Source organism: Tachypleus tridentatus, chromosome 5 (assembly GCF_004210375.1).
Source record: "Tachypleus tridentatus isolate NWPU-2018 chromosome 5, ASM421037v1, whole genome shotgun sequence".
In the NCBI taxonomy this organism is placed as follows: Eukaryota; Metazoa; Arthropoda; class Merostomata; order Xiphosura; family Limulidae; genus Tachypleus; species Tachypleus tridentatus.
The window spans coordinates 53,730,947-53,749,785 of record NC_134829.1 but is presented as its reverse complement, the minus strand read 5'-3'; the positions used below and the strand labels follow the sequence as shown (position 1 = coordinate 53,749,785).

General features: G+C 35.8%; 6 non-coding genes across 6 annotated transcripts; all 6 read right to left on the bottom strand.

Annotated features, from left to right (window-relative positions):
* Positions 1-5,195: 5,195 nt before the first annotated feature.
* On the bottom strand, positions 5,196-5,268 carry TRNAV-AAC (transfer RNA valine (anticodon AAC)). The gene has a single exon. It is a non-coding gene; the product is annotated as a tRNA-Val (tRNA).
* A 5,741-nt stretch (positions 5,269-11,009) lies between these two features.
* TRNAV-AAC (transfer RNA valine (anticodon AAC)) lies at positions 11,010-11,082 on the bottom strand. Its single transcript has one exon. It is a non-coding gene; the product is annotated as a tRNA-Val (tRNA).
* A 1,854-nt stretch (positions 11,083-12,936) lies between these two features.
* On the bottom strand, positions 12,937-13,009 carry TRNAV-AAC (transfer RNA valine (anticodon AAC)). The gene has a single exon. It is a non-coding gene; the product is annotated as a tRNA-Val (tRNA).
* Positions 13,010-14,866: 1,857 nt separating this feature from the next.
* Positions 14,867-14,939, bottom strand: TRNAV-AAC (transfer RNA valine (anticodon AAC)). The gene has a single exon. It is a non-coding gene; the product is annotated as a tRNA-Val (tRNA).
* Positions 14,940-16,797: 1,858 nt separating this feature from the next.
* On the bottom strand, positions 16,798-16,870 carry TRNAV-AAC (transfer RNA valine (anticodon AAC)). The gene has a single exon. It is a non-coding gene; the product is annotated as a tRNA-Val (tRNA).
* Positions 16,871-18,724: 1,854 nt separating this feature from the next.
* On the bottom strand, positions 18,725-18,797 carry TRNAV-AAC (transfer RNA valine (anticodon AAC)). Its single transcript has one exon. It is a non-coding gene; the product is annotated as a tRNA-Val (tRNA).
* Positions 18,798-18,839: the final 42 nt, after the last annotated feature.

The window sequence follows — 18,839 nt, the reverse complement described above, 5'->3', positions numbered from 1 at the left end:
TCAATATTAAAATGGAAAGGTGACAAGACTCAATATTAAAATGGACAGGGTGACAAACCTCATTATTAAAAAAGTTTTGAAAAGGATGACAAGACTCAATATTAAAATGGGGACAGGTGACTGACAGACTCAATATTAAAATGGAAGGATGACAAGACTCAATATTAAAATGGAAGGTGGGTGACAAGACTCAATATTAAAATGGAAGGATGACAAGACTCAATATTAAAATGGACAGGATGACAAGACTCAATGGCCAAAATGGACAGGTGACAAAAAACTCAATATTAAAATGGAAGGGATGACAAGAATTGGACCAATATTAAAATGGACAGGTGACAAGACTCAATATTAAGAATGGAAGGGATGACAAGACTCAATATTAAAAATGGACAGGTGACAAGAGACTCAATATTAAAATGGAAGGATGACAAGACCTCACTCAATATTAAAATGGACAGGTGACAAGACTCAATATATAAAAAATGGACAGGTGACAAAACTCAATATTAAAATGGAAGGACTGATAAAGACTCAATATTAAAATAAAGGATGGCAAGACTTCCATGATATGGATTGAGAAATTTTGACTACAAATATCCGGACAAACTCAATATTATTTCAACAACATCCACTCAATATTAAAAAAACAATGTAAGAGAAAAATAATATTAGTAATGACAGACTCAAATTCAGGTGCTCGACAAGACTCAATTATGCCACTCAATAAAACCCAATTTAACGAGTGTACAAGACTAAGATGGAAGGTGACAGATAGTTATCACCCACCAATCCGCCAACTCTTGGGCTACTCGTTTGCCAATGAATAGTTGTATTGACCCAACAAATTATAGTGTTCCCATGGTTGAAAGGGGCGAGCATGTCTGGAGAGAATAACAAAGATATTGTATGCAAAGAGACATGTCGAAATAAGGTTAACTTTGATTTCAGAATAGAAACGTTTTCATCCACAATCAGTTTTTCTTTGAATATAACTCTCAAGTATTAGAGTTAATAACGACTAAAAAAATTAAACATATTTATTATTTATTTAAATAATTTTGCGCGTTATTGACAAGAAACATTGGTTTAAAAAAGTTATTTTTTGCTTGTTTGTGTGTTTATTATAATTTTATGCATCTTCAGAGAAATCGTAATGTATTTAAATTTTCCATAAATGGAAACTCACGTGTAGAAACAAAGAATTAGCCTGAGCGATATAAATAGAAATATTATGTGATTACTTTCTTCATTAAGTAATAAAAAGCATTAATGTGACGGCACCTAGTGTGAACGTAACTAACTACGTATGTGAATAATGCTAATAGTGCTTGTTACCATATATAGATAAAACTGAAACACCTTGATTCTACCATGACTAACTAAACCTAAGTAATGTAATTGAATAATGTAACAATACATAGCTACAACTGAATAACATTAATTAATAGTGCCCCTAACTAAAACTGAATCACATGATTAAATCAAGACAACTACATTTTTCTAAAGAAGTGTTTAAGCCAATAATAATAAACTAAAGAACGTCGTCACGTTTATCCTAGAAACAAAACTGTTGAACAGGTGGCAATGTACGAAAATAAGTTATTAACTTAAAGACTATTCATTAGCAAATTCAAAGTACTAAGCTGTTTATATAAAGTAAATGGTTTGTTGGCAATGGTAACTTACATACAGAAATGTTTGGAAACATATTCTACCAAAGAAAACATGTACAATACACTATCAAGACAACAGTTCGTCTCAGTTTTTTCCAAAATTTAAAACTGAAATTGTAAAGAGGGCAAACGAAGTGAAACATTTTCACAAGCTGCTGAGGTATAAAATGTCGTTGCAGGTTGAACGCAATATTCACCTAAACGAGCACTACTCAAAATTTAAGTTTCATTAATGTTTTTCACAGTGGGTTTCGTTGAAACTTTGATCGGTTGATTCAGAATTACGCGAAAAAGCTAACAGAACTTCTAGCTTTAAGTCGATGGAGATAAGAAATGAAACTGGTCAAAAGAACTTACTGCCAAATCTATCAGTATCCTAGCCTAACATGGGGGATTTGACCCTTACAGCACACCCTAGCATTTTGAAGTAAGAAAACCGGTGAATCATGAATCCTTACAAGCAGAGTTTAGGCACACTAAGTAACACAACATGTCTGGTTGGCTTCGTTACATTGGATTTCTGTGATTAATTAAAGTTTGATACAAAATACAAGCCATAATTATAGGCAATTCTGCAAAATAAATAACTAAGAAAAGGAAATTTTATATATAGGAATAACGGTATTCAATTATTTTGTAAGTAAATATAGGGCCCGGCATGGCCAAGCGCGTTAAGGCGTGCGACTCGTAATCTGAGGGTCGCGGGTTCGCGTCCGCGTCGCGCCAAACATGCTCGCCCTCCAGCCGTGGGGGGCGTTATAATGTGACGGTCAATCCCACTATTCGTTGGTAAAAGAGTAGCCCAAGAGTTGGCGGTGGGTGGTGATGACCAGCTGCCTTCCCTCTAGTCTTACACTGCTAAATTAGGGACACCTGGCACAGATAGCCTTCGTGTAGCTTTGAGTGAAATTCAAAAAACATTCCAAAACTAAGTAAATATAATAATAAAAAATTATCATACCATTTCACTTTCCTTCCTATATTTGTGAAACAAAAAACACAATTTTTCTCCATTTTATTGTTATAATTGTATTTGTTTTGTTTTGAATATCGCACAAAGCTGCACAGGAACGTTATGCGCTTTTCTCTTAGGCATAACATGGCAAAGGGGTTGGTTGTTCGATCGTAACCTGAGGTCACGGGTTCGAACCCGTCGCACTAAACATGCTCGCCCTCCTCCAGCCGTGGGGCGTTATAATGTTACGGTCAATCCCACTATTCGTTGGTAAAAAAGAGTAGCCCAAGAATTGGCGGTCGGTGGTGATGACTAGCAGTCTTACACTGATAAATTAGGGATGGCTAGGGGCAGATAAACCTCGTGTAGCTTTGCGCGAAATAAAAAAAAAACAACTTTATTCTTATTAACAGCAACGTTTACAAAATATATCCAGCTGTTTACATTAAACCAGACAAAAAAAAAAATAATTTAATAAACAAATTAATACTATCATGAATAGTTAAATAATAATAATTACGTAGACTTAGAACGTAAAAATAGGGACTTTAATGTCCATGGCAAAATGAGCACATATAGCTCGTTGGACAATTTAAGCCTAACTACAAACGAAAAGGACATAAAAAAAAAGACATTTTTAAACGTTTTCTTCTATCATTAGCGCCATCTGTGATCGAACAAAATAAGAAAATGACTCACTTATCATCGTGTAATATTTATAATTAAATGTAGCCTATGTAAATAAAAAAAAAAAAATTAAATAGAAAATAATATAAAAGACTAACATAGCGGTCTTAATTTTCAAACCAATCTAATTTTTAAGTTTGGTAACAGAACGTTAGGAAAAGATTGACTTCTAAACTTAATTCAAAGTTATCTTAGAAACTTATTGCACTTATTTGTTTCAAAAAAATTTACATTTCAACGATAAAACATACTTATTATGGTGAAAAATTATATTCAATATTTTCGATGATAACCATAAAAATAGAGATTTTTCTTATTTTTAAAGTGATAAATTTATTAAATTTACTATCTTTAATATAATTGTTCTCACCTTTGTCACTAGATGTCAGATAAAATATTTATAAAGAGTAAAAGCCAACTGAAGTTGAAACAGCTTTGGTTTGTTTAGTTTTTTAAAATTTCGCACAAAGCTACACGAGGCTAAATGCGCTAGAGATCACTAATTTAGTAGTGTAAGACTAGAGGAAGGCAGCTAGTCATCACCACCCACCGCCAACTCTTGGGCTACTCTACTATCAACAAAACATTGGGATTGATAGTCACTATATAACGCCCCCAATGCTAAAAGAGCTAGCATGCTTGGTGTGACGGGGATTCGAACCCGCGACCGTCAGATTACGAACCGAACGCCTTATCCCACCTGGCTATACGAGGCCCTACGGTTGAAAAAGAAATAAGAAACACGATATAAATATATAATTTCAAAATTTAATTTTTTAAATTATTCCAGTCTCTTCTCAACACAAATCGTTGTTAAGACAAAGTTTCATGTTGAATAACAAGATCATGAAACAAAATCTTTTCAAGTCCAGATGTAACAATAGTTTGTTAGTAGTAAATCGTAGTGAAATAAATACAATAAATACGTAAAACAGGAGATTCGATCATGACGAGAAGACACTAACCATCGTAAAACATCTTTACTTAGTGAAGAAACTCTATAAAAATAAAGAAATCAGACAAAAAAGGGATAAACAGAACAAGGAGTATTCAAGAAAACAATCCTGTCTATAGGCGGACGCTACTTCACTTCTTTAGACTGGCTAGACATGGTGGTAAGAACATTTGCGTCGCTCTGACGGGCGTGCATTCCCAATTCAAATGAAATAACATGTTACAATTTTCAGATGTATGAGGAGTTAGGATATCATCGAAAATTTCACTGTTCGGTAAAAATTAAGTACGTCAAATAGTTGTTGGTGAATGATGTTGTAGAATTGCCTTTCCTCTTTTCCGTCACTGGAAAGTGGGAGATGATAACGCACATAACCATCCAATAGTTCTGACCGGAATTTAAAAGAATAGGTTAAAGAATGAAATATGTAGTGTGATTAGTTGTCACACCATGAAGAGTTGTTTTCAACACACACTGACGGAGTCGTGATCTCTAGATATTACCTGTACAACCTGGCAAGTACGTCACCTTACCTTCAAATAAGGTCGCGTGCATCGACGTTTCAAACTATTCACGCATTTAAGAAAAAATAAAGCTCGTAAACCCATTCTATCGAAGAGATGTAAACTGCTGGTTTGATACTTCGTCGAACGTGACATGATTACGCGAAGGCCGTTTCTGCACATCAAATTTCGCAGCAGTGCACGCATTATATTCAAAAGTAATAACGTTCCTGTTTTAATTTATCACACATCAGTCACACGAATTTCTGAAAGCAGTTACAAGTGTAGGGGGGAAACTCGATAAATTTTGTGATATCTCTTAACCGTCTCACGCTCTGACACAGATATTATGAAGAAAATATCGTTCCACGTTCTCACCATTTGATTTGAAAAAAAACGAATGTTTTAAAATATTAAAATGTGCTTGCCAGGGATCGAACCTGGGACCTTCCGCGTGTTAGGCGGATGTGATAACCACTACACCACAAGCACCTCCGTTTATCGACTTTTGCTGTTACAATTTTTAAAATTAAACTATAACGTTCCAAAATTTTTATTTCGCAGTCTAAACAAACGCAAATATAACGACAGCTTAACGTTTAACTTTAAATAATATAACACCCTCCTTTGTCTACCAAATCCAAAGGTATTTTCCCAATGTGCTAACGTGTCTTTAAAAGACTTTATCGAGCCCACAGTATTCAACGCTTTTACATCTCGTTCAATTGCCATTAAACGTGCCAAACGCACAGTTTAGTGTTCTCAGTCTTTTCTCTTTCTATCGAAAACTGAACAGAACATTTTCAGAGCTTTAATTTTTTTATCAGAATTATTAAACAATAACGTAATAAGCGATTTAATACGTCTATTAAATCCATTAACAAAATTAGGGATAGTCTGAAATAATATTTAATCTTCGTTATTTTGTGACCTATTCTGGGATTGCACTCTGGGTGATTTTTTCTCACCACAAACAACTTGTTCAAGATGTTCAATACGACAAAGAAGCATGGTGACTCTCAAACTCCTAAAATGATAACGTTGTTCAAACGCGCATTAGTTGTAATAGTACGTTGACAGTTTTGGGTTGCAGGAGATCACAGCAGTGGAATAAAGCCCAATGTACAGAAGAGGTCTTATCTGTGTTGCAACATCTCTCTTCGGAAACCATCTACTCTTCGAGACTATCGTCCTTTCTCTAGGTTACACTTCGTTTTTGACGTTCAAAATACCATTACCAAAACAAAGAATTATTGTTTAAGAAAAACGTTTACATGAACCAGCTGCAACTAGAAGGAGGAAACACTTCAGAATAACAAATATTCTCCGGTTTTGGCATCGTAATTTCCTTTTACCTGTCTAGTCTGTACAATATTCAAGTGAACTAAATACAATTCTTAAATAAGTACGTAAAACAGGAGATTCGATCATGACGAGTATACATTAACCATCGCAAAACATCTTTACTTAGTGAAGAAACTCTATAAAAATAAAGAAATCAGACAAAAAAGGGATAAACAGAACAAGGAGTATTCAAGAAAACAATCCTGTATATAGGCGGACGCTACTTCACTTAGTTAGACTGGCTAGACATGGTGGTAAGGACATTTGAGTCGCTCTCTGACGGGCGTGCATTCCCAATTCAAATGAAATAACTTGTTACAATTTTCAGACTTATGAGGGGTTAGGATATCATCGAAAATTTCACTGTTCGGTAAAAATTAAGTACGTCAAATAGTTGTTGGTGAATGATGTTGTAGAATTGCCTTTCCTATTTTCCGTCACTAGAAAGTGGGAGATGATAACGCACATAACTATGCAATAGTTCTGACCGAAATTTAAAAGAATAGGTTAAAGAATGAAATATCTAGTGTGATTAGTTGTCACAGCATGAAGAGTTGTTTTCAACACACACTGACGGAGTCGTGATCTCTAGATATTACCTGTACAACCTGGCAAGTACGTTAACCTTATCTTCAAATAAGGTCGCGTGCATCGACTTTTCAAACTATTCACGCATTTAAGAAAAATAAAGCTCGTAAACCCATTCTATCGAAGAGTTGTAAACTGCTGGTCAGATACTTCGTCGAACGTGACATGATTACGCGAAGGCCGTTTCTGCACATCAAATTTCGCAGCAGTGCACGCATTATATTCAAAAGTAATAACGTTCCTGTTTTGATTTATCACACATCAGTCACACGAATTTCTGAAAGTAGTTACAAGTGTAGGGGGAAACTCGATAAATTCTGTGATATCTCTTAACCGTCTCACGCTCTGACACAGATATTATGAAGAAAATATCGTTCCACGTTCTCACCATTTGATTTGAAAGAAAACGAATGTTTTAAAATATTAAAATGTGCCTGCCATGGATCGAACCTGGGATCTTACGCGTGTTAGGCGGATGTGATAACCACTACACCACAAGCACCTCGGTTTCGCGATTTTGCTGTTCAAGTTTTTTAAAATTAAACGATAACGTTCCAAAATTTTTATTTCGCAGTCTAAACAAACGCAAATATAACGACAGCTTAACGTTTAACTTTAAATAATATAACACCCTCCTTTGTCTACCAAATCCAAAGGTATTTTCCCAATGTGCTAACGTGTCTTTAAAAGACTTTATCGAGCCCACAGTATTCAACGCTTTTACATCTCGTTCAATTGCCCTTAAACGTGCCAAACGCACAGTTTAGTGTTCTCAGTCTTTTCTCTTTCTATCGAAAACTGAACAGAACATTTTCAGAGCTTTAATTTTTTTATCAGAATTATTAAACAATAACGTAATAAGCGATTTAATACGTCTATTAAATCCATTAACAAAATTAGGGATAGTCTGAAATAATATTTAATCTTCGTTATTTTGTGACCTATTCTGGGATTGCACTCTGGGTGATTTTTTCTCACCACAAACAACTTGTTCAAGATGTTCAATACGACAAAGAAGCATGGTGACTCTCAAACTCCTAAAATGATAACGTTGTTCAAACGCGCTTTAGTTGTAATAGTACGTTGACAGTTTTGGGTTGCAGGAGATCACAGCAGTGGAATAAAGCCCAATGTACAGAAGAGGTCTTATCTGTGTTGCAACATCTCTCTTCGGAAACCATCTACTCTTCGAGACTATCGTCCTTTCTCTAGGTTACACTTCGTTTTTGACGTTCAAAATACCATTACCAAAACAAAGAATTATTGTTTAAGAAAAACGTTTACATGAACCAGCTGCAACTAGAAGGAGGAAACACTTCAGAATAACAAATATTCTCCGGTTTTGGCATCGTAATTTCCTTTTACCTGTCTAGTCTGTACTATATTCAAGTGAACTAAATACAATTCTTAAATAAGTACGTAAAACAGGAGATTCGATCATGACGAGTATACATTAACCATCGCAAAACATCTTTACTTAGTGAAGAAACTCTATAAAAATAAAGAAATCAGACAAAAAAGGGATAAACAGAACAAGGAGTATTCAAGAAAACAATCCTGTCTATAGGCGGACGCTACTTCACTTCTTTAGACTGGCTAGACATGGTGGTAAGAACATTTGAGTCGCTCTCTGACGGGCGTGCATTCCCAATTCAAATGAAATAACATGTTACAATTTTCAGACTTATGAGGAGTTAGGATATCATCGAAAATTTCACTGTTCGGTAAAAATTAAGTACGTCAAATAGTTGTTGGTGAATGATGTTGTAGAATTGCCTTTCATCTTTTCCGTCACTGGTAAGTGGGAGATGATAACGCACATAACTATGCAATAGTTCTGACCGGAATTTAAAAGAATAGGTTAAAGAATGAAATATGTAGTGTGATTAGTTGTCACAGCATGAAGAGTTGTTTTCAACACACACTGACGGAGTCGTGATCTCTAGATATTACCTGAACAACCTGGCAAGTATGTTACCTTATCTTCAAATAAGGTCGCGTGCATCGACGTTTCAAACTATTCACGCATTTAAGAAAAATAAAGCTCGTAAACTCATTCTATCGAAGAGTTGTAAACTGCTGGTCAGATACTTCGTCGAACGTGACATGATTACGCGAAGGCCGTTTCTGCACATCAAATTTCGCAGCAGTGCACGCATTATATTCAAAAGTAATAACGTTCCTGTTTTGATTTATCACACATCAGTCACACGAATTTCTGAAAGAAGTTACATGCGTAGGGTCAAACTCGATAAATTCTGTGATATCTCTTAACCGTCTCACGCTCTGACACAGATATTATGAAGAAAATATCGTTCCACGTTCTCCCATTTGATTTGAAAGAAAACGAATATTTTAAAATATTAAAATGTGCCTGCCAGGGATCGAATCTGGGACCTTCCGCGTGTTAGGCGGATGTGATAACCACTACACCACAAGCACCTCGGTTTCGCGATTTTTGCTGTTCAAGTTTTAAAATAAAACGAAAACGTTCCAAAATTTTTATTTCGCAGTCAAAACAAACGCAAATATAACGACAGCTTAACGTTTAACTTTAAATAATATAACACCCTCCTTTGTCTACCAAATCCAAAGGTATTTTCCCAATGTGCTAACGTGTCTTTAAAAGACTTTATCGAGCCTACAGTATTCAACGTTTTTCATCTCGTTCAATTGCCCTTAAACGTGCCAAACGCACAGTTTAGTTTCCTCAGTCTTTTCTCTTTCTATCGAAAACTGAACAGAACATTTTCAGAGCTTTAATTTTTTTATCAGAATTATTAAACAATAACGTAATAAGCGATTTAATACGCCTATTAAATACATTAACAAAATTAGGGATAGTCTGAAATAATATTTAATCTTCGTTATTTTGTGACCTATTCTGGGATTGCACTCTGGGTGATTTTTTTCTCATCACACACAACTTGTTCAAGGTGTTCAATACGACAAAGTTGCATGGTGACTCTCAAACTCCTAAAATTATAACGTTGTTGAAACGCGCATTAGTTGTAATAGTACGTTGACAGTTCTGGGTTGCAGGAGATCACAGCGGTGGAATAATGCCCAATGTACAGAAGAGGTCTTATCTGTGTTACAACATCTTTCTTCGGAAACCATCTACTCTTCGAGACTATCGTCCTTTCTCTAGGTTACACTTCGTTTTGACGTTCAAAATACCATTACCAAAACAAAGAATTATTGTTTAAGAAAAACGTTTACATGAACCAGCTGCAACTAGAAGGAGGAAACACTTCAGAATAACAAATATTCTCCGGTTTTGGCATCGTAATTTCCTTTTACCTGTCTAGTCTGTACAATATTCAAGTGAACTAAATACAATTCTTAAATAAGTACGTAAAACAGGAGATTCGATCATGACGAGTATACATTAACCATCGCAAAACATCTTTACTTAGTGAAGAAACTCTATAAAAATAAAGAAATCAGACAAAAAGGGATAAACAGAACAAGGAGTATTCAAGAAAACAATCCTGTATATAGGCGGACGCTACTACACTTCTTTAGACTGGCTAGACATGGTGGTAAGAACATTTGAATCGCTCTCTGACGGGCGTGCATTCAAATGAAATAACATGTTACAATTTTCAGACTTATGAGGAGTTAGGATATCATCGATAATTTCACTGTTCGGTAAAAAATTAAGTACGTCAAATAGTTGTTGGTGAATGATGTTGTAGAATTGCCTTTCCTCTTTTCCGTCACTGGTAAGTGGGAGATGATAACGCACATAACTATGCAATAGTTCTGACCGGAATTTAAAAGAATAGGTTAAAGAATGAAATATCTAGTGTGATTAGTTGTCACACCATGAAGAGTTGTTTTCAACACACACTGACGGAGTCGTGATCTCTAGATATTACCTGTACAACCTGGCAAGTACGTCACCTTACCTTCAAATAAGGTCGCGTGCATCGACGTTTCAAACTATTCACGCATTTAAGAAAAATAAAGCTCGTAAACCCATTCTATCGAAGAGTTGTAAACTGCTGGTTAGATACTTTGTCGAACGTGACATGAGTACGCGAAGGCCGTTTCTGCACATCAAATTTCGCAGCAGTGCACGCATTATATTCAAAAGTAATAACGTTCCTGTTTTGATTTATCACACATCAGTCACACGAATTTCTGAAAGTAGTTACAAGTGTAGGGGGAAACTCGATAAATTCTGTGATATCTCTTAACCGTCTCACGCTCTGACACAGATATTATGAAGAAAATATCGTTCCACGTTCTCACCATTTGATTTGAAAAAAAACGAATGTTTTAAAATATTAAAATGTGCTTGCCAGGGATCGAACCTGGGACCTTCCGCGTGTTAGGCGGATGTGATAACCACTACACCACAAGCACCTCGGTTTCGCGATTTTGCTGTTCAAGTTTTAAAATAAAACGATAACGTTCCAAAATTTTTATTTCGCAGTCTAAACAAACGCAAATATAACGACAGCTTAACGTTTAACTTTAAATAATATAACACCCTCCTTTGTCTACCAAATCCAAAGGTATTTTCCCAATGTGCTAACGTGTCTTTAAAAGACTTTATCGAGCCCACAGTATTCAACGTTTTTCATCTCGTTCAATTGTTCTTAAACGTGCCAAACGCACAGTTTAGTTTCTCAGTCTTTTCTCTTTCTATCGAAAACTGAACAGAACATTTTCAGAGCTTTAATTTTTTTATCAGAATTATTAAACAATAACGTAATAAGCGATTTAATACGCCTATTAAATACATTAACAAAATTAGGGATAGTCTGAAATAATATTTAATCTTCGTTATTTTGTGACCTATTCTGGGATTGCACTCTGGGTGATTTTTTCTCATCACAAACAACTTGTTCAAGGTGTTCAATACGACAAAGTTGCATGGTGACTCTCAAACTCCTAAAATGATAACGTTGTTCAAACGCGCATTAGTTGTAATAGTACGTTGACAGTTTTGGGTTGCAGGAGATCACAGCAGTGGAATAAAGCCCAATGTACAGAAGAGGTCTTATCTGTGTTGCAACATCTCTCTTCGGAAACCATCTACTCTTCGAGACTATCGTCCTTTCTCTAGGTTACACTTCGTTTTTGACGTTCAAAATACCATTACCAAAACAAAGAATTATTGTTTAAGAAAAACGTTTACATGAACCAGCTGCAACTAGAAGGAGGAAACACTTCAGAATAACAAATATTCTCCGGTTTTGGCATCGTAATTTCCTTTTACCTGTCTAGTCTGTACTATATTCAAGTGAACTAAATACAATTCTTAAATAAGTACGTAAAACAGGAGATTCGATCATGACGAGTATACATTAACCATCGCAAAACATCTTTACTTAGTGAAGAAACTCTATAAAAATAAAGAAATCAGACAAAAAGGGATAAACAGAACAAGGAGTATTCAAGAAAACAATCCTGTATATAGGCGGACGCTACTACACTTCTTTAGACTGGCTAGACATGGTGGTAAGAACATTTGAATCGCTCTCTGACGGGCGTGCATTCAAATGAAATAACATGTTACAATTTTCAGACTTATGAGGAGTTAGGATATCATCGATAATTTCACTGTTCGGTAAAAATTAAGTACGTCAAATAGTTGTTGGTGAATGATGTTGTAGAATTGCCTTTCCTCTTTTCCGTCACTGGTAAGTGGAGATGATAACGCACATAACTATGCAATAGTTCTGACCGGAATTTAAAAGAATAGGTTAAAGAATGAAATATCTAGTGTGATTAGTTGTCACACCATGAAGAGTTGTTTTCAACACACACTGACGGAGTCGTGATCTCTAGATATTACCTGTACAACCTGGCAAGTACGTCACCTTACCTTCAAATAAGGTCGCGTGCATCGACGTTTCAAACTATTCACGCATTTAAGAAAAATAAAGCTCGTAAACCCATTCTATCGAAGAGTTGTAAACTGCTGGTTAGATACTTTGTCGAACGTGACATGAGTACGCGAAGGCCGTTTCTGCACATCAAATTTCGCAGCAGTGCACGCATTATATTCAAAAGTAATAACGTTCCTGTTTTGATTTATCACACATCAGTCACACGAATTTCTGAAAGTAGTTACAAGTGTAGGGGAAACTCGATAAATTCTGTGATATCTCTTAACCGTCTCACGCTCTGACACAGATATTATGAAGAAAATATCGTTCCACGTTCTCACCATTTGATTTGAAAAAAAACGAATGTTTTAAAATATTAAAATGTGCTTGCCAGGGATCGAACCTGGGACCTTCCGCGTGTTAGGCGGATGTGATAACCACTACACCACAAGCACCTCGGTTTCGCGATTTTTGCTGTTCAAGTTTTTAAAATAAAACGATAACGTTCCAAAATTTTATTTCGCAGTCTAAACAAACGCAAATATAACGACAGCTTAACGTTTATCTTTAAATAATATAACACCCTCCTTTGTCTACCAAATCCAAAGGTATTTTCCCAATGTGCTAACGTGTCTTTAAAAGACTTTATCGAGCCCACAGTATTCAACGTTTTTCATCTCGTTCAATTGTTCTTAAACGTGCCAAACGCACAGTTTAGTTTCCTCAGTCTTTTCTCTTTCTATCGAAAACTGAACAGAACATTTTCAGAGCTTTAATTTTTTTATCAGAATTATTAAACAATAACGTAATAAGCGATTTAATACGCCTATTAAATACATTAACAAAATTAGGGATAGTCTGAAATAATATTTAATCTTCGTTATTTTGTGACCTATTCTGGGATTGCACTCTGGGTGATTTTTTCTCATCACACACACCTTGTTCAAGGTGTTCAATACGACAAAGTTGCATGGTGACTCTCAAACTCCTAAAATTATAACGTTGTTGAAACGCGCTTTAGTTGTAATAGTACGTTGACAGTTTTGGGTTGCAGGAGATCACAGCGGTGGAATAAAGCCCAATGTACAGAAGAGGTCTTATCTGTGTTGCAACATCTCTCTTCGGAAACCATCTACTCTTCGAGATTATCGTCCTTTCTCTAGGTTACACTTCGTTTTTGACGTTCAAAATACCATTACCAAAACAAAGAATTATTGTTTAAGAAAAACGTTTACATGAACCAGCTGCAACTAGAAGGAGGAAACACTTCAGAATAACAAATATTCTCCGGTTTTGGCATCGTAATTTCCTTTTACCTGTCTAGTCTGTACTATATTCAAGTGAACTAAATACAATTCTTAAATAAGTACGTAAAACAGGAGATTCGATCATGACGAGTATACATTAACCATCGCAAAACATCTTTACTTAGTGAAGAAACTCTATAAAAATAAAGAAATCAGACAAAAAGGGATAAACAGAACAAGGAGTATTCAAGAAAACAATCCTGTCTATAGGCGGACGCTACTTCACTTCTTTAGACTGGCTAGACATGGTGGTAAGAACATTTGAATCGCTCTCTGACGGGCGTGCATTCAAATGAAATAACATGTTACAATTTTCAGACTTATGAGGAGTTAGGATATCATCGATAATTTCACTGTTCGGTAAAAATTAAGTACGTCAAATAGTTGTTGGTGAATGATGTTGTAGAATTGCCTTTCCTCTTTTCCGTCACTGGTAAGTGGGAGATGATAACGCACATAACTATGCAATAGTTCTGACCGGAATTTAAAAGAATAGGTTAAAGAATGAAATATCTAGTGTGATTAGTTGTCACACCATGAAGAGTTGTTTTCAACACACACTGACGGAGTCGTGATCTCTAGATATTACCTGTACAACCTGGCAAGTACGTCACCTTACCTTCAAATAAGGTCGCGTGCATCGACGTTTCAAACTATTCACGCATTTAAGAAAAATAAAGCTCGTAAACCCATTCTATCGAAGAGTTGTAAACTGCTGGTCAGATACTTCGTCGAACGTGACATGATTACGCGAAGGCCGTTTCTGCACATCAAATTTCGCAGCAGTGCACGCATTATATTCAAAAGTAATAACGTTCCTGTTTTGATTTATCACACATCAGTCACACGAATTTCTGAAAGTAGTTACAAGTGTAGGGGAAACTCGATAAATTCTGTGATATCTCTTAACCGTCTCACGCTCTGACACAGATATTATGAAGAAAATATCGTTCCACGTTCTCACCATTTGATTTGAAAAAAAACGAATGTTTTAAAATATTAAAATGTGCTTGCCAGGGATCGAACCTGGGACCTTCCGCGTGTTAGGCGGATGTGATAACCACTACACCACAAGCACCTCGGTTTCGCGATTTTGCTGTTCAAGTTTTAAAATAAAACGATAACGTTCCAAAATTTTTATTTCGCAGTCTAAACAAACGCAAATATAACGACAGCTTAACGTTTAACTTTAAATAATATAACACCCTCCTTTGTCTACCAAATCCAAAGGTATTTTCCCAATGTGCTAACGTGTCTTTAAAAGACTTTATCGAGCCTACAGTATTCAACGTTTTCATCTCGTTCAATTGCCCTTAAACGTGCCAAACGCACAGTTTAGTTTCCTCAGTCTTTTCTCTTTCTATCGAAAACTGAACAGAACATTTTCAGAGCTTTAATTTTTTTATCAGAATTATTAAACAATAACGTAATAAGCGATTTAATACGCCTATTAAATACATTAACAAAATTAGGGATAGTCTGAAATAATATTTAATCTTCGTTATTTTGTGACCTATTCTGGGATTGCACTCTGGGTGATTTTTTTCTCATCACACACAACTTGTTCAAGGTGTTCAATACGACAAAGTTGCATGGTGACTCTCAAACTCCTAAAATTATAACGTTGTTGAAACGCGCTTTAGTTGTAATAATACGTTGACAGTTTTGGGATTGCAGGAGATCACAGCGGTGGAATAAAGCCCAATGTACAGAAGAGGTCTTATCTGTGTTGCAACATCTCTCTTCGGAAACCATCTACTCTTCGAGACTATCGTCCTTTCTCTAGGTTACACTTCGTTTTTGACGTTCAAAATACCATTACCAAAACAAAGAATTATTGTTTAAGAAAAACGTTTACATGAACCAGCTGCAACTAGAAGGAGGAAACACTTCAGAATAACAAATATTCTCCGGTTTTGGCATCGTAATTTCCTTTACCTGTCTAGTCTGTACTATATTCAAGTGAACTAAATACAATTCTTAAATAAGTACGTAAAACAGGAGATTCGATCATGACGAGTATACATTAACCATCGCAAAACATCTTTACTTAGTGAAGAAACTCTATAAAAATAAAGAAATCAGACAAAAAGGGATAAACAGAACAAGGAGTATTCAAGAAAACAATCCTGTCTATAGGCGGACGCTACTTCACTTCTTTAGACTGGCTAGACATGGTGGTAAGAACATTTGAATCGCTCTCTGACGGGCGTGCATTCAAATGAAATAACATGTTACAATTTTCAGACTTATGAGGAGTTAGGATATCATCGAAAATTTCACTGTTCGGTAAAAATTAAGTACGTCAAATAGTTGTTGGTGAATGATGTTGTAGAATTGCCTTTCATCTTTTCCGTCACTGGTAAGTGGGAGATGATAACGCACATAACTATGCAATAGTTCTGACCGGAATTTAAAAGAATAGGTTAAAGAATGAAATATCTAGTGTGATTAGTTGTCACACCATGAAGAGTTGTTTTCAACACACACTGACGGAGTCGTGATCTCTAGATATTACCTGTACAACCTGGCAAGTACGTCACCTTACCTTCAAATAAGGTCGCGTGCATCGACGTTTCAAACTATTCACGCATTTAAGAAAAATAAAGCTCGTAAACCCATTCTATCGAAGAGTTGTAAACTGCTGGTTAGATACTTTGTCGAACGTGACATGAGTACGCGAAGGCCGTTTCTGCACATCAAATTTCGCAGCAGTGCACGCATTATATTCAAAAGTAATAACGTTCCTGTTTTGATTTATCACACATCAGTGACACGAATTTCTGAAAGTAGTTACAAGTGTAGGGGGGAAACTCGATAAATTCTGTGATATCTCTTAACCGTCTCACGCTCTGACACAGATATTATGAAGAAAATATCGTTCCACGTTCTCACCATTTGATTTGAAAAAAAACGAATGTTTTAAAATATTAAAATGTGCTTGCCAGGGATCGAACCTGGGACCTTCCGCGTGTTAGGCGGATGTGATAACCACTACACCACAAGCACCTCGGTTTCGCGATTTTGCTGTTCAAGTTTTAAAATAAAACGATAACGTTCCAAAATTTTATTTCGCAGTCTAAACAAACGCAAATATAACGACAGCTTAACGTTTAACTTTAAATAATATAACACCCTCCTTTGTCTACCAAATCCAAAGGTATTTTCCCAATGTGCTAACGTGTCTTTAAAAGACTTTATCGAGCCTACAGTATTCAACGTTTTTCATCTCGTTCAATTGCCCTTAAACGTGCCAAACGCACAGTTTAGTTTCCTCAGTCTTTTCTCTTTCTATCGAAAACTGAACAGAACATTTTCAGAGCTTTAATTTTTTATCAGAATTATTAAACAATAACGTAATAAGCGATTTAATACGCCTATTAAATACATTAACAAAATTAGGGATAGTCTGAAATAATATTTAATCTTCGTTATTTTGTGACCTATTCTGGGATTGCACTCTGGGTGATTTTTTTCTCATCACACACAACTTGTTCAAGGTGTTCAATACGACAAAGTTGCATGGTGACTCTCAAACTCCTAAAATTATAACGTTGTTGAAACGCGCTTTAGTTGTAATAATACGTTGACAGTTTTGGGATTGCAGGAGATCACAGCGGTGGAATAAAGCCCAATGTACAGAAGAGGTCTTATCTGTGTTGCAACATCTTTCTTCGGAAACCATCTACTCTTCGAGACTATCGTCCTTTCTCTAGGTTACACTTCGTTTTGACGTTCAAAATACCATTACCAAAACAAAGAATTATTGTTTAAGAAAAACGTTTACATGAACCAGCTGCAACTAGAAGGAGGAAACACTTCAGAATAACAAATATTCTCCGGTTTTGGCATCGTAATTTCCTTTTACCTGTCTAGTCTGTACTATATTCAAGTGAACTAAATACAATTCTTAAATAAGTACGTAAAACAGGAGATTCGATCATGACGAGTATACATTAACCATCGGAAAACATCTTTACTTAGTGAAGAAACTCTATAAAAATAAAGAAATCAGACAAAAAGGGATAAACAGAACAAGGAGTATTCAAGAAAACAATCCTGTATATAGGCGGACGCTACTACACTTCTTTAGACTGGCTAGACATGGTGGTAAGAACATTTGAATCGCTCTCTGACGGGCGTGCATTCAAATGAAATAACATGTTACAATTTTCAGACTTATGAGGAGTTAGGATATCATCGATAATTTCACTGTTCGGTAAAAATTAAGTACGTCAAATAGTTGTTGGTGAATGATGTTGTAGAATTGCCTTTCCTCTTTTCCGTCACTGGTAAGTGGAGATGATAACGCACATAACTATGCAATAGTTCTGACCGGAATTTAAAAGAATAGGTTAAAGAATGAAATATCTAGTGTGATTAGTTGTCACACCATGAAGAGTTGTTTTCAACACACACTGACGGAGTCGTGATCTCTAGATATTACCTGTACAACCTGGCAAGTACGTCACCTTACCTTCAAATAAGGTCGCGTGCATCGACGTTTCAAACTATTCACGCATTTAAGAAAAATAAAGCTCGTAAACCCATTCTATCGAAGAGTTGTAAACTGCTGGTTAGATACTTTGTCGAACGTGACATGAGTACGCGAAGGCCGTTTCTGCACATCAAATTTCGCAGCAGTGCACGCATTATATTCAAAAGTAATAACGTTCCTGTTTTGATTTATCACACATCAGTCACACGAATTTCTGAAAGTAGTTACAAGTGTAGGGGAAACTCGATAAATTCTGTGATATCTCTTAACCGTCTCACGCTCTGACACAGATATTATGAAGAAAATATCGTTCCACGTTCTCACCATTTGATTTGAAAAAAAACGAATGTTTTAAAATATTAAAATGTGCTTGCCAGGGATCGAACCTGGGACCTTCCGCGTGTTAGGCGGATGTGATAACCACTACACCACAAGCACCTCGGTTTCGCGATTTTGCTGTTCAAGTTTTAAAATAAAACG